Source organism: Triturus cristatus, chromosome 8 (assembly GCF_964204655.1).
Source record: "Triturus cristatus chromosome 8, aTriCri1.1, whole genome shotgun sequence".
NCBI classification, from domain to species: domain Eukaryota; kingdom Metazoa; phylum Chordata; class Amphibia; order Caudata; family Salamandridae; genus Triturus; species Triturus cristatus.
Genome location: NC_140591.1, coordinates 1219336930 through 1219352930, shown reverse-complemented (window position 1 = coordinate 1219352930; position 16001 = coordinate 1219336930).

Sequence of the window (16001 nt, the reverse complement as noted above, 5' to 3'; positions counted from 1 at the left end):
TATTATGGAATGTAGTAATTGACCGTGCCAGAACAGGAGCTCCAATTGACCACCATGAGCAACATTCAATGCTTCTTCCCTCCTCTCCGCTAATGATCTCCATTTCCACTTTATCATGATCATTCTGCAACCATACTCCTAACACATTAAAAAAAAGTGAAAGCTTGAAACAGGTTGCACAGCTTATCTTCAGAAAGCCTTATCTTCAACCAAGAATTAAATTGTTTGGCTCCATAGGTACTCGTGAACAAAATCAATACACACAGAGCCTCATACAAGTCCTGCAGGCAGGGCCGGTCTGGGAACCCAAAGCAGCCCTGGCAATTTTCACAGACTAGCCCCTGGGTAAGCTTTGTCTGGCCCCAGGAGGCTGGAAATGCTTGCTCGCTGCTTTTGCTACTGGGGGCCGATATAGCAGCACTACTGCAAAACTGTCCTCAGTAACAAAAATGGCCCCCACCGCTGCAAAACCAGACCCCATCCTTCCAGCCTCCAGGGAAAACGCCTGATGCCCAGTACGGCCAGTCCGGCACAGCCTGCAGGAACCCCAAAATGAGCTCAACAGAGGAGTGCCCCTGATTCAGGATTCCATGATGTGCAGACATTACAACAACTGTGGGTATTTCCCCACCCAATCATTGCTAGCTAAACTTGGCGGGCAGAATGTTTGTAGGGAAACAATATAATATTCAGAGAAACCTCGGAGAAAAGCAATTGTTATCACTGCGTTATCCCCAAATTCCTACGAGAGGCACTCATAATGATGGTGGTGCTACTGCACGCATTATATACCACACGAAGCAAATATCTCACTATAGTATGAGTGTTTACCAGATGCTGTACTATAGAAGGAATTGTAAAGACATCCATAATAGTAGCAAAGCGCTCGAAAACAGATGAACAACATGTGTGGCATTGTAAAAAAATCAATATTTAGGAAAGAATTATAGTAACAATACTTAGAGTGCTCTGTTATTAACAGAGGTAAAGACTGTCAGTTAAAAGACTCCTATAAAAGCAACTAAAATCTTATTATGCTGGTTCACAGTCTGTGCATTCACGTTTCAATGGTTTGCCAATCCTAGTCTAATATTTGGAACTGTTGTTTAACCTCCAGTTAATGATCTTATCAAAGCCTTGACAGGATTATCTGAGATGCATTCTGTGTACATGATCAAAGCTGGGCTCCCTTGGTGTCACCAGTGATATGTCTTTAAAACCTAACCGATGCCTTATCAAGGGTGACTCCAGACAACAAGTCAAGTCATGACCTCAGATAGCCTGGCTGATCTGAATCTGTGTTTCTCGTTTCTAAAGGGAAAAAAAAGAACTTGTTGGCAGCCTGAACAAAATGAATTAAAGGCATCAATGGGAGAAAACATGTTCAGTTCTAAGCACACAAGATAAAATGTCAGTGGCAGGGTGGGAAGATTGAAGACCTCGACTCCCTGTTGTTCTGGTTTGTGTTTGCAATTCTTATAAAGCCTTCTGGCTAATGATACACGTCGGAGATTACCTGCATTGAAAGTGGCCAGGAACTCTCTTTCCAATAGGAGGGCAGTACACGGTCATACAATCGCCAATAGTTTGGGGACACAAAGGAAATATGTCTTTTTAATGCATGCCTTGGGGTAGATTATATTTGAATCAATAATTCATTTGCACCACTAAATCCTACATGGAACAGGTTTTTAAATGCAGCCAAAAATACATTGGAAACTGGGGACAGGAGCAGTGATTTTACCATGGAAATAAAATGATAGATCAGTTTTATGAGAAAATACAATTCTATGGCAAAATAAACGAAAATATTCAAAATAAATCACTGACTTAGAAAAACAATTGCTAAGAGAGGATTAGTGGATATCCTCCCAAACAGTTGTCATAAAAAGGCAGCACGTGGTGTACTACCAACGTGCTGCATTTTCAAAGCACTACTCAGTCAGCATAAAATATATTTTTCAGGCAAAATTTATTTTACCAATCCATTTACAAAGGGTTTTTTTATGCTCGTCCTCGACGTGTTTTAAAAAACGCGGGGTAGGGTTGTGCATTTTATTGCACCATCGGCGCAAATTTTCTCTCTAAACATGATGCTTTGAAGAAACTAAATGCATTGCCTTAGTGATAAAATTGAACTGCGTGCGCCATAGAACTGCAATCTCATATGTAAGACATTCTTTCCATCGCTTCATAAACTTGCTCTAATCTCGGCATCAAAATACACACTCACAACCTAAATCGCACCTAAACAATCAAAATGCCTATCCCACACAGTTCAACAACGTAACATCCGGAATGCACTACAAGTCATGCATCCAACACTTTAACTTAACTTCTCTCTCTCCCTCTTCAATCTTAACTCCCTCTCTTTCCTATCCCGCCTTGTCAGCTTATTACTTTCATCTCCTCTTCCACTTCAATGACTACCACTACCTTCCCTCCATTGACACTCTCTCTTCTTCTCTCTCCTCTCCTCCCAATTTCCTCTCGCTGCTTCTTCCCATTCTCTGTTTATCCCCTCTCAATCAGCAGTTCTTTAAAGAAATGCAATCTTATCACTCCTCTTTTCTCATCATCTCTTTCAGGCATCTCACTATCTAACTCTCCCCACCTCAACTTGTATCCACCACCTCCTCTTTACTTCCCCTTGCCATAATGTATCCTTTTTCTCACTCTCATTCCCCCTCTAACCTTTTTCTTCTCCCTTAAGGCACTCATCCTCTCTGGATCGCCTCCGCTTTATTCTCACTATATGTTTGCTTGTGTCTCATGATCTCATTAGTGATCTCAAAAGTCATGTCTTCAGTGATGTTTTAATATCATTTGTAGGTGTGCACACAATTTGTGTATTTTTCTTTTGCATAATCACTTGAAATTATGAAAAAATGTTAAAAATTATCCAAAGTTACACAAAATGAAAATATGGCAAGTAGCACTATATTTTAGCATAAAATGCATCTAATTTGGGAGTGAGGACACATTTGATACTAAAAAATAAAAAAAAAAAACACAAGCACCGCGTACAACAAATGCTAGCATACTGTACATTTTGTTTCCGTTCTCCCACAATAGGTTTTTACTCAAACAGACTTGAAATTATGCAACGTGGCATAATAGCGTCATTAGGGGAATTTTGAAGTGGTGGCTCCCCTGCTAAGGCGGAGGAGCGTCACCCCACTGCTGCTGTGAAGCAGCATAAGAAAGGAGAAATAACATGATAATAACGCAATGTTATTATCATTTTATTCTTCCCTGCTGCTGCAGCATGGTGGGGGCTGCTCTGCTGACAGAGCAGGGGAGGAGTCGTGAGCACACTAAAGTGTGCATGATGCTTTGACTGGCCCGCTCGGGCCGGCCAAACAGTCATGCTCACTTTAGCATGTTCTCCACGCAGGCTGCTTTACAGCCTGCATGGAGAATATGCCTAGCCCCTCTGTCTCCATCTGAGTTCCGAACCACAGCGCTCAGACCAATCACAGCAGTGTATTTCAGCGTTGTGATTGAGTCAGGGGAGCCTGGTGTCTTCCTGTTCGGGGGAGGAGAAACGACGTGGGACAGAGCGGTTAGGAGGTAAGTGAATTTTTCTTTTTTTACAATTATTCCTCCTTACCCTTTGCCCCTCGCACACCACCCCAGATCCGTGCTGGCCGCCACTGGAATTTCACATAACAAGAGTAATAAAATATGCTTCAAATTATGCAAGATTATGCTGACCTTAAGGTTGGGATTGTAATCCTAGACTTTCTTTCATCAACCATTTTCAGGGAATTTTTAAGAATGTTAATACTGTAGAGTAGTATACATTTAGTAGAAAACTACATATAGGGCCTGTCTCACAAAGGTAAAGTTAGACCAAAAGTCGAAATTTGACCAAAAATCTAACTTACCTTTGTGAATACCAAAAAGCAGTAAAGTTAGACTTTTGGTCTAAATTAGACTTTTGGTCTAACTTAACCCTTTGTGAATCAGAGCTAGACAATTTAACAATGTTGTTTTTCAGTATTGTTTGTGGGGTTTGTAAAGATATACCTTACCTATTGCCCATAGTAGCCACAATGTGTGGATTGCATCTTTCGGCAATGTTTTATACATAGCAGCATTTTCCGCAGTACCCACAAGCCATGACCTTAAGCCTTGCCTTGAAGGCACATGACTACAGGGCATGACCTTTGACAATGCCTTGCACTTAGCATCAGTGATTGTAGTTCCTCAAGGCATGTGGCCATGCAGTGGGGTGCACTAGACACATAGCATAGCAATCACCCAAATTATGCATTCCTATCTACTCCCACAGTCTCCCCTTAGGATCTGCCAGGAATGACTTACACAAATGCCCTGCAAGCACTGATCACATGGCACAACCTTCCGCTGCGTCCTGTGCCAGATACTTGACTTGAGGAACCCACAACCATTGCCTGTGCCCATGCCTTTAAGGTGCTGCTTTTAGGGTATGGCCTATGGATACACTCTACAGCTAGTAAAAGGAGGAGGCAAAATGATATTTGGACAAAATCACAAATGTCGCCCTAAGAGAAGGACCTGGAGGATGCCAATTTTGCCCAACTTTGACCATAGTAAACATAAACCTATGCAACCTGCAACAAGGCAGAAGTTCCTGCCACAGGGTGTCCTAATACTAGGCAATTCTGCATAAAATAATTGTGTCCTGAGTAGGGTTGGAACTGTCCCTCCTAAGGTATGATTTGCAGGCAGGTTGAAATGAGTGTACCTCATTGGATGTCTGGGCTACAGCAGTACAAGACTGACCGGGAGGGAGGTATGGGGCTCTAGCCAACCAGCAGGTGAGTGTGTAGAAGGTGGGAGTTGGAACTTGATCTGATGTGTTTGGATTTACAGCAAAGAAGAGAAGACTACCGCTGCTCATTAGCAGTTCACCTGTTGGGCACTTGTCATGGCCTTCCTCTGTAAGCTGTTTTACGTTCCCATGCTTGCCTACTGGGAGTTGGTTATAGGGAATTAGCTTCTTCTGTGCATTATTGTACTACCCATGTCTGTAGTACGTAAAGGGCAACACCTGTAGCAATCCGTGCATAGTACCACTAGATAATATTCTTGGGATTTCAAGATCATGAAATAGGGTCTGCTAACTACTGCACTTTGGTTGTGGGATGTGACTTTGTGAATATGAGAAGTAAGCAGCTAGGTTAAGCACATTTGCACTGCCTGAACATGTCACTTTTGAGTAATACGTGCGTTGCCCACCTCAAATGGCCAGCCGCTTAAAAGACCATAAACAATAATGATAAACACAAAATATGAGAGGCAACGCGAGAGTGAAGTGGCTAATACAGTGTGATATTACACAGTTATTATAATACACACAGAGCTAGTAAATTTTTCAGGTTTCTTCTTTATTACAATGATGTTGTCATATCCACAGCCAACGCGTTTCGCCCAAACATGGGCTTCTTCAAGGCTGTTAAAATCATTCAAAAAGTCATATCAGATTTATTCATATTAAAAACATGTTAAGTGAACAGACAACTATGAACCTATGTTTAGCGAAGGATAGAAACCTCAAACCGAGGTACTTGATTTAACATAGGGCCAAAAACCTACCCATAGCGAAAAACGTAATAACGTGAATGGGAAAGGTCAGAGTAATTTAAGAAGTTTTAAGAAAGTAAAGCAAGATGCTTTATCACCGAAAAATAGTGTTGGTAAAGACAGAAATAGTCCAATGTGAAATAAGATTGATAAAGAAGTGGTGAAAAAGTAACACCTTGAGACAAAAATATATCCTAATGCACAAGTCGCTTACCAAAGAATCAAGCTGTCGAACTGAGTGGCGCAGAAATGTTCAGTTACAGCAATGCAGAAAGTTCCCGATATGAAAGAGTCTAAAGAGCGTAAAAAAGAAATGTAGATGATATGCCTACATTGATCAAATGCCGAAATTTGCAAAGAAAGAAGTAGTTTTATCTAGTCAGTCCACAGTTCCTGACCTTTAGAAAGAAAACTAGCATGTCGTCTATGTAGTGAAGTATCTCCACCAATAAGGACTTTCCGTTTTTCAAAGTATTGGTGTCGGAGTTATCTGAAATGTGATTGAGATGTTAGGCACTCAAAGCATGACAGAATGTGCACATACAGTCACACAGTTGCTTAGACAGTCACACAGTACCTTAAAAGCGTACATACAGCCTCAATACTTGATGTCCTTACCGAATTGTTATGATACGGCCGGTGGACAAACGTAAACGATGACAAGTGATTCAAAAACACTAGTTTTTCAGAAAAGTCCAAACTGTATTATTCCAACAGTGAACAGACCCGGATGGACACCAAAGTAAAGTTCCAAAAACAAAGAAAACAAATTTGTGGTTTGAACGTGGTCATCGAATAATGCACATGTCAGCCATGACAATTACATAACTCAGCCTCCCAATCCTAATGATAGGGAAACCGGATAGGCCCTCAAGTAAAATTCGAGAAACAACCAAAATTTAGTATGTTGAACTATAGGTATATTAAACCCACATGTCCATAGTAATGGTCGCAAAGTCTAGCCACCCAATCCTGCATAATGTGATAATAAACCAGCAAACAGGTGTGAGTCCAAACGACAGCATATAAACGCTGCATAATGCAGCGACGTATTGTATGTACTAACAGTAATATAACAATATCACCAAGCACAGCGGACCACTAGGACGTGAATCCCTAAGTTAAAGGCCGTTTTTTATACATAACTTGTGCGTTAGTGCACATCTATTGCATAGCTGATTTCTAAGTTCCATAATATAAATTAAAACACAAGTGCAAAGAGTGTGTCAAGGGCATGTAAACCCTCATGATCTAGCGCCAAAACATTGGCGTGCAAGTGCCCACTACTGAATCCAATGTGCCCCGGCTGAATCCCAAAATACCTTACTACGTAGAGAACGTGACTTCAAATCCGTTAGCTGGAGTCGTCAGCGTAGTTGCGAAACACCGTCGTGTAGGAGCGGTAATCAATCAGTTTCAAATGCCACCCGTATTTATAAATGTGTAAGAGGCGTTCTAAGCAGATCCCCGAGAAACGGAAGTGACGTCAATGCGTCAGAGCCTATTCTAGCCCAATCTCCGCCATCTTGGACTAGTTCCGATTCCTACGAGTATTCAGAACATTACATACGGCGCCAGTCATCTGACAATGCAATTGCCCATATGTCTTGGACAATACGAACGAACCTTCCTTATTTAGGTTCTATATGAATATGGATGGTCATAAGTATAAAAATAGATGATTGAGCTGTACATTCCAAGATAACATAGCGTCAGTGCAAATTGTACCCCAATCACCTCCATCTTGGATTGGTTCAGATTCCAAAGACTGTTAATAGTTGTAAAGACGGCACAAATCGTCTGAGAGAATGATTGTTCATATATCATGAACAGAATGAAATTATCATCCTAGTATTTAATTCTCTATCACTGTAAATAATAGTACAGCGTAAGTAAAGTAAATGGTGTATTTATACTGAAGTAACAAATTTAATTTAAAAAATAAGGAATGCTAAAAACGGAGATAGGCACATTACGTCTAGAGTTAGCCACTCACACATGTACAACGCAGCAACGAGACATATATTAGTGTGGGCAGTGTAAATAGATAAGTTTAAAAAATTCAACTAAGAGTTAGCCATATTAGAATGGTTTCGAGTAACCAAGCGAGTGTATGACTTGGTTCGTGCTACATGTGGAAATGAATGTTATATATCCTGACCACCTGTCTATATAGAAAAAGTCAGGTAAGTCCGGCCATCAAAGACACATAATAAGAGGTCCAGTGTCCATAACAACGAGCCGTATGATTTCCAAGTAGGGAAAGGTCCGCATAGTTCGTGTGGCAATGAAGAGACCATACTAAATCCAAAATTGCCAAGATCAAGATAAGCGACTAACAATGATTTCAGGTCTAAGTCTACAGTGCTACAAAAGTAGCCTCTCCAAGAGACACTCCCACACATTGTTATGGAACATTCACAAACAATGTTTAAGCGTTGACAACCTCCGCGAAGATTAGTGTAAGATGCAGATAAGTTGAAGGATAGGAAGCATGTAGGATCAGAAGGAAATGTAAACATAGTGTACAGCATGTACCAGTGCTTTACAGCCAAAAAGTGCAGTGCTGGAGAAACGTAATGCAGTTAAAGGGCCAAGCCACAGACAAACAGATGTGACTTTGTATTCACTTGGTGATGTATGTCCACATCAAATAATTCCAGCAAATAATATTTTAGAACTATATATATATACTATATATATTTAGAACATGTCCATGAATCCAAATTTGAGTCTACCGGCTCCTCAGAGCTTCGCTATGAGTGGATCATATAATGTCCCAGAACCACCACCCAATGAAACTGATGATGTAGGGGGCATCAGTATCTCAAGGGGGCGGAGCTACTTGGTACTATATGGGGGACCTGTGTGAATTCGTTATAGTGCATTATCTTCTTCTGTACATTATTGTATTACCCATGTCTGTAGTAAGCAAAGGGCAATCCAAAAAATAATTCAGGTCATGATGTACTCAGTTTTTCATCTTTTCGCCCTGGTATTTTACTTGGAAGCTCCGTCTGCTTTTAGGAGGTTCCGTGTCTGGTCAAATTATAGCAGATCTGTGGAGTTACTGACCCAATTGAAATTAGGAAGCCACTCACAATGAGGAACTGAATTACTATTGGAGCACACTGGGTCAACTTCTGATTTCTATGCTTCAGTCTGCATTTGGGTCACAGAACCATTTCATTTACACAACTGACAAACACTACCATTCCAACACTGTGTTTTTTGGAGTTGTTTATGACAGATTTTCACCAAACCACAAAAGGCACTTATGCTATACCACACATGGTCTTATCAAAATGTGATCCCAATCAATCCAGTGGTTTTTGCTTTTCCAGGCATTTGCATGTTAATTTGAAGAGTAACTTGTCTACTTTTCCCACATTTTGTCCACCCCTCTAATTTACTGCATCGAATGTTTCTCGGTTAATTATATGTAAACAATTTTGGGAGTTTGAGGGCAATGAAGGTTTTAAAGGTTAACCAAACAAGACCATATTTATTAGCAAAACATTAAATATTTTGGGAGCATGGCTTTGCCAGCCAACATGATAGTCACTTGTTCCTAGAGCTCTGCACAATTGGCCACTTCGATCCTCGCGAACTCTCCCCCGGGGCTCTCCTTCACCCGTCTACTTGCTGCCCACAGTTGGGAGAGGGCCGGGAGAAACGATTGGGGCCACAGACAGCTAATTCGGCATGCAGGGAGGCACCAGCCTCAAGGGAGAAACGGCAGCAGCCTTCCCGCTACTCAAGGCCTGATACTGATCCGTAACTTTGTTGGTCTTCAGTCCGTGCAACCCACAAACCCCTTTCCCCCCAAGAGCAGCTCATCCCTGGCGATACAGGCTACAGGCTATAGCATCACTAAGGCTATAGCATCATTAAGGGTCAGCACTGGCTCCTCGTGGACGATCAAGGCCCTAACATCTTTACGACTGACGACGAATCAGCTACAACAGATGGGCCTCGCCTTGGCTCCCAGACCACAACCCTCCGGTCATGCCACAGATGGCAGACATTATAGTCTGAACAAACTCCTGCATCCTTACCCCCCCTTTCTCCTCTTCCTCCCCCTTTCTCCTCCGCCTTCCCACCTCGCTTCCCTCCTCCATGTCAGGCTCGACCATCTTCCTCGTACAGCTAGGTGGTCGTCCATCGCTCCTACTCTGCTCTTCCCCTAAGCCAAGTCACAACCCCACCTTCAGATATGGTACTAGACTTCACCCTCTTTGGATATGCTGCAGTTGCAGCACGACCTGATTGCTGTTACATTGTATTTTACTCCTATCCTCACCCTCTCCCGCTGTGGCCAGACCAGGGTAGCTCGGCTGCCTTCCCCTGCTATATGTTGGGTGTAGATTGGGCTTACACTTACACAATAGCAGGCCCTGGGTGGACCCACCGGGGGAGACCACACTTTCCCTACAGCATGGCTCCTCATTCAGAAGCCCGGCTCTTAACCCTGATCTTTAGGGGGATGTACACAGTGAAGATCTGCTACGCCATTTACTCCTACTCAAAACACCAAAATGCCCAGATCATTTTTCTGCAAGAAACACACATCACACTGCTAGAACTGCAGAGCTTGCTAAAGCGCTGGAGGGGACACATCATAGCCACTAACTACTCTGCTTATGCATATGCATGTGGCACCCTCCTCTGGGTTCACCCCAAAGTCCCCTTCCAGGCCATTGACACTATAGTGGACAGGGAGAGTCTCTTTCCTATGGGCAGCATCTATTCCCCTAACACAGAACGGGAAGCCTTTTGGACAATACTATCACAAAAACTTGCAGAGAAGACAGGAACCCCATGGATCCTGGCAGGTGACTATAATTGTCTGTTCGATGCTTCTTTGGACCTCTCCCGTCCCCCACCCCTCACACCCCTCCCCACACACCTAAGCAGCACATCTTCAGCAATAGGTCAGTCAATGGGCGTTAGTAGGCATGTGGCATCTACCCTCACATATGGGACTACTCCTTCTATTAGGCAGTGCATGAGTTGTACATAAGTCCCAATTGTGTCCTCCTGTTGGCCACCCTTCTAGTCGTTATAAGTCAGTTGGACTATCTGGGTCGCATATTAACCCACCATGATGCATATGCGGTCGATCTGTCCTAGAATGCCCCACCGATCCCGGTACCCACTTGGCGGTTGCCCAGAGAGCCATTGGAAGACACTTTCTTCCAAAACTAACACACCTGGCACATTATTCAATATTTCTCCAATAACAGTGGAATGGCCTCCTCACGAGCAGACGAGTCAGATACCTTCAAAGTGGTCACCTGCGGACTTTACATACAGAAAATTTCAGGGGGTCACAAGACACTCGACTGAGAGATAGCCAAGTCCGAAAGTCTGATCGCCGACCTCGACAAGGCGGTGGTCCTGGATGTCTCAAAGACAATGGCACTCGCATATATGCAGCAATCCTTGAACAAATGCGCTGCTTCGATGTCAAAGTCTATGAAGCCAGAATGCATTGGGAAGAGGAAACATCAGGCCAGATCCTGGCTTGGCTGGTTCACCAAGACTTTCGTTCTGGGTCGATCCTCGAGATTTTCTCGCCCTCCGGTATTAACCTCCACACCCAACAAGCTAACCTAGAGGTCTTCTTCAGTTATTCCTCCTTGAGCTATGCTGCGACTCCGCACCCGTCGTTGACAGAGATCAGCTCATTCCTCTCTAGGTGCCCACTTCTAGGAGTCACACCCATCAGTAGAGAGAAACTAGATGAACCCTTAACCACCCAAGAGATCAAACAGGCTATACACAACCTAGCCAGGAATAAAACGCCTCGCATGGATGGTCTCCCAATTGAATATTGTGGAATATTTTGCTAAAAACTCCTACTGGCCACAACAGGCAAAATAGCCATCTCCAAAATGATTATCCTACCCCGCCTTCTCTACTACTTCACCAACCTTCCCATCGTCCCCCCTCGCAGTTTTTTTCAGGACCTCAATACACTGCTCAGAGAGCTTATCTGGGGCAATAAACGACATTGCATAATTAACATTACAACAATTGCAGCTGCCCATCGGGAAGAACGGCCTCGGTGTGCCCTCGTTTGAAGCTTACTTCCTGGCAGCCCAGCTTCAATGAGTCGTGCGATGGCTGCCACAGTGTAAATCTGGCTAAAGCACGTGCAGACACAGGCCCCCCTCACACCTACAGTGCTTCAGGGCATTCAATTGCCCAACACAGCCCCCTATGTCAGCAACCACAATTAGTAGCAATCACACACAAATGCATTTGGCGGACACTAAACCTTACTCTCCACATTGTTAAGTAAGCTCCTGATTTCCTCCTGCAGGGCCTCCTGCACCCTCCCAACTCTCACTCATACAGAGAACTAGCCCCCTGGCATGACTGTTCCCTTACAACTGTAAGTGGCTTATTCCAAGATGGCCAACTCCTTACCATCGACCACTTAGTCGACGACTTTGCTCTCCCCAGGGGTCAATACTTACAGTTTCACCAGCTGCGGTTCATGCTCCACACCCAGTGGTCCATAGTGGATATCGAGCCTCCCACTCACTTTGTTATACAGCCCCTACTAACTATGGGAAGCCGTCTTATAACGTGGCTTTATAGGGCAATGAGGAAACACATAGGGACCCCGCTAATGTAACTTAGAGACAAATAGGAAACAGATCTTGAACAGGCACCCCACTACACTGAATGGGACAGGGCTCTTAAATTCCTACACCTAGGATCCCTCAATGCCTGGTTTAAAAGTATTCGATTCACTATACTCCACAGGGCCTACCTCACCCTGCATCAGCTCATCCGTTTCTTCCCCATGGCATGTCCAAGCTGCCCGAGTTGCTCGGGTTCTCAGCCGAAATACAGTATATGTTGTGGTCCTGCCCCACCCTTTCCACATACTGGCAGACAATTCACGCAAAGCACCACAAAGTAACAGAGCTCCAGGACATAAGTACTTGGGAGGCTTAAGTTCTGGCAATTTTCAAACAAGGAAGGCATGTGGCGGTCAGAGAGTGCTTTACTAGCCTTGCATTTCTACTCGCTAAACACGCTATCACCCTTCATAGGTGATTGTCCCTACCCCCAAGGTAAAGGCCTGCTATGGGGCATTGCAGCGGTGGGTATGGGCTGAGGGCAAGGCTCTACGCTTCAAGGAGGTCTGGGGTATACGCAGATGCCCCAACTCTGCTTCGTGGGATGCCCTTTTCGACCACTTCTTCAGAGTAACCCCAGACGACAATTTACCCCCATAAATAGTCACATCTATGTAATTCTTGTTGCTTGTTGAAAACCCAAATAAAAACACTTAGGTGCCGATCACGATCCGGCAAAAACCGGGTACGAACCGTCGGACGGAGCACAATCTCCGCCCGACGCGTACCCGGTCGTCAATTTTCACAAACAAGGAATTACGATTCGCACGGGTACACCATTACCGTACGAATCGTAAAAAAGCCCGACCGAACAAAAAAACACCTACCAATGCGATCCGGGAAAGCGCCGACCTGACGTCGGGACGCTCGCAGCCAGCCATTCACGAACCAGGAATCACGATTCGCACCGACGTCACCCCGCACGGTGAATATTTTGCGGCAGCCAAAAACTGCCGGGAAATCAGGACGACGCGAACAAGGACCACCAGTACGCGACGGACAGACTACGACGCGAACAAGGAGGACCAGTACGTGACGGACACACAGGACGACGCCACCAAGGAGGACCCGTACGCGTCAGGACGACGCGATCAAGGAGGACCCGTACGCGACAGGACGACGCGATCAAGGAGTACCAGTACGCGACGGACAGACATGGACCCGAACCTACGAGTCATCCCTGCCCTCATAGCAGTACACCTCCTCTACAGGTTACGACGCAGACGCCGCAGAAGGTCAGAATAACTAAGGGAGGGGGGAAAGTGGGGTGGGGTGGGGGTGGCACGACCAGGGCAGGCCACAAAACAACCACATAAGTCACACACCACACATGGCCTGGACATACCTGACTCCCATGCCCTGGTCACCACGAGGGGGTGGGGGCGTGTCCTGATAAGCCAGCGACCGCCACAACGGAAGTCCGTCACCACGCGAACCGGCAACACAACCAGACAGGTACGTCCCATACCCACGCCTGAAGAGCATGGGTACGAGTCGTACCACGCCCACACACACGTCACCCCAACAATGGCGGGACGGATCGTACCCACGTGGCAAAGGCCTGGGTACGGCCCGCACAAGCATCACATAGCGTGGGGACGGATATGTACGGACCCTACCCCCACCCCGTATGCAAGGAGCGTACCCCCACCCCAACAGTGAAAGTACGACCCGTACCCCCACCCGCGTATGCATGGAGCGTACCCCCACCCCAACAGTGTAAGTACGACCTGTACCCCCACCCGCGTATGCATGGAGCGTACCCCCACCCCAACAGTGTAAGTACGACCCGTACCCCCACCCGCGTATGCATGGAGCGTACCCCCACCCCAACAGTGTAAGTACGACCCGTACCCCCACCCGCGTATGCATGGAGCGTACCCCCACCCCAACAGTGTAAGTACGACCCGTACCCCCACCCGCGTATGCATGGAGCGTACCCCCCATGCCAACAGTGTAAGTACGACTCGAACCCTCACCCGCGGACGTACGGACCGTACCCCCACCCCCACCAGTGTAAGTACGACCCGTACCCCCACCCGCGTATGCATGGAGCGTACCCCCCATGCCAACAGTGTAAGTACGACTCGAACCCTCACCCGCGGACGTACGGACCGTACCCCCACCCCCACCAGTGTAAGTACGACTCCTACCCCCACCCGCGGACTCACGGACCGTACCCCCACCACACCAGTGTAAGTACGACTCGAACCCTCACCCGCGGACGTACGGACCGTACCCCCACCCCCACCAGTGTAAGTACGACTCCTGGACTCACGGACCGTACCCCCACCACACCAGTGTAAGTACGACTCAAACCCTCACCCGCGTATGCAAGGAGCGTACCCCCCCCCAACAGTGTAAGTACGACCCGTACCCTCACCCGCGTATGCAAGGAGCGTACCCCCCACCCCAACAGTGTAAGTACGACCCGTACCCTCACCCGCGTATGCAAGGAGCGTACCCCCCACCCCAACAGTGTAAGTACGACCCGTACCCTCACCCACGTATGCAAGAAGCGTACCCCCCACCCCAACAGTGTAAGTACGACCCGTACCCCCAACCGCAGACTCACGCACCGTACCCCCACCACACCAGTGTAACTAGACCCGTACCCTCACCTCGAATGCATGGAGCGCACCCACACCGTGTATGTCCCAAGCGTACATATCCAGAAATAGGAGGGGTGTGTGCAGATTCCTCCCAGCAGTGCCCAGACATAGGAGGGGTGGGTGCAGAGTCCTCCCAGCAGTGCCCAGACATAGGAGGGGTGGGTGCCTATCACTCCCAGCAGTGCCCAGACACAGGAGGGGTGGGTGTGGAGTCCTCCCAGCAGTGCCCTGAGACAGGAGGGGTGGGTGTGGAGTCCTCCCAGCAGTGCCCTGAGACAGGAGGGGCGGGTGTGGAGTCCTCCCAGCAGTGCCCTGAGACAGGAGGGGTGGGTGCAGAGTCCTCCCAGCAGTGCCCAGACATAGGAGGGGTGGGTGCCTATCACTCCCAGCAGTGCCCAGACACAGGAGGGGTGGGTGTGGAGTCCTCCCAGCAGTGCCCTGAGACAGGAGGGGTGGGTGTGGAGTCCTCCCAGCAGTGCCCAGAGACAGGAGGGGTGTAACACATGTGTGTGATGCCGGAATTACCCACATCCATACTGCCTACAAGGGAACATGTCCCCATGAACTCATGTCAACAGACTCCACATACAAGTACAGTGATCACCAAGGATGCCACGATTGTTGCAGGTGGAGACATGGCCATGCATGCATGGCCAAAGTAGAAGGGCTCCGTCACACACACAGCTCATGTAGACACAGCTCTGCGCTAAACATTGTGAACACCCTGCAGGGAAGAAATCTGGGTACACAGAGGAAGGAATACACCCTGGGACAATTGAACCATGCAGTAACTGCTGACATGACCTAAGGAAGTTAGCCAACACCTTGTGATGGCACACAGATCCCAGGGTCGCCCCAATGAGCAGAACACTACTACAAATCCCACACACCCAAAGCCTTAAACCCCACCCAAAACAATGTAGCAGCCCCACCAACACCAATACCACCATAGCAGGAGTGTGATAATGAAAACAAAATTAAGCTTTATTCAGCATGAGCACAATGTCCGTGGATCGCAGGCAGTTCAATTTTAACAAAGGCCATAGGGCAGTCAATGATTCCCAGCTGGATGGGGGACACAGTGGGATGTGTGTCCCCTACCTTGCCTGCACAGTCAAATGGCATTGTCTTCCATACTGGTGAGGGCATCAGGGGGGGGGAA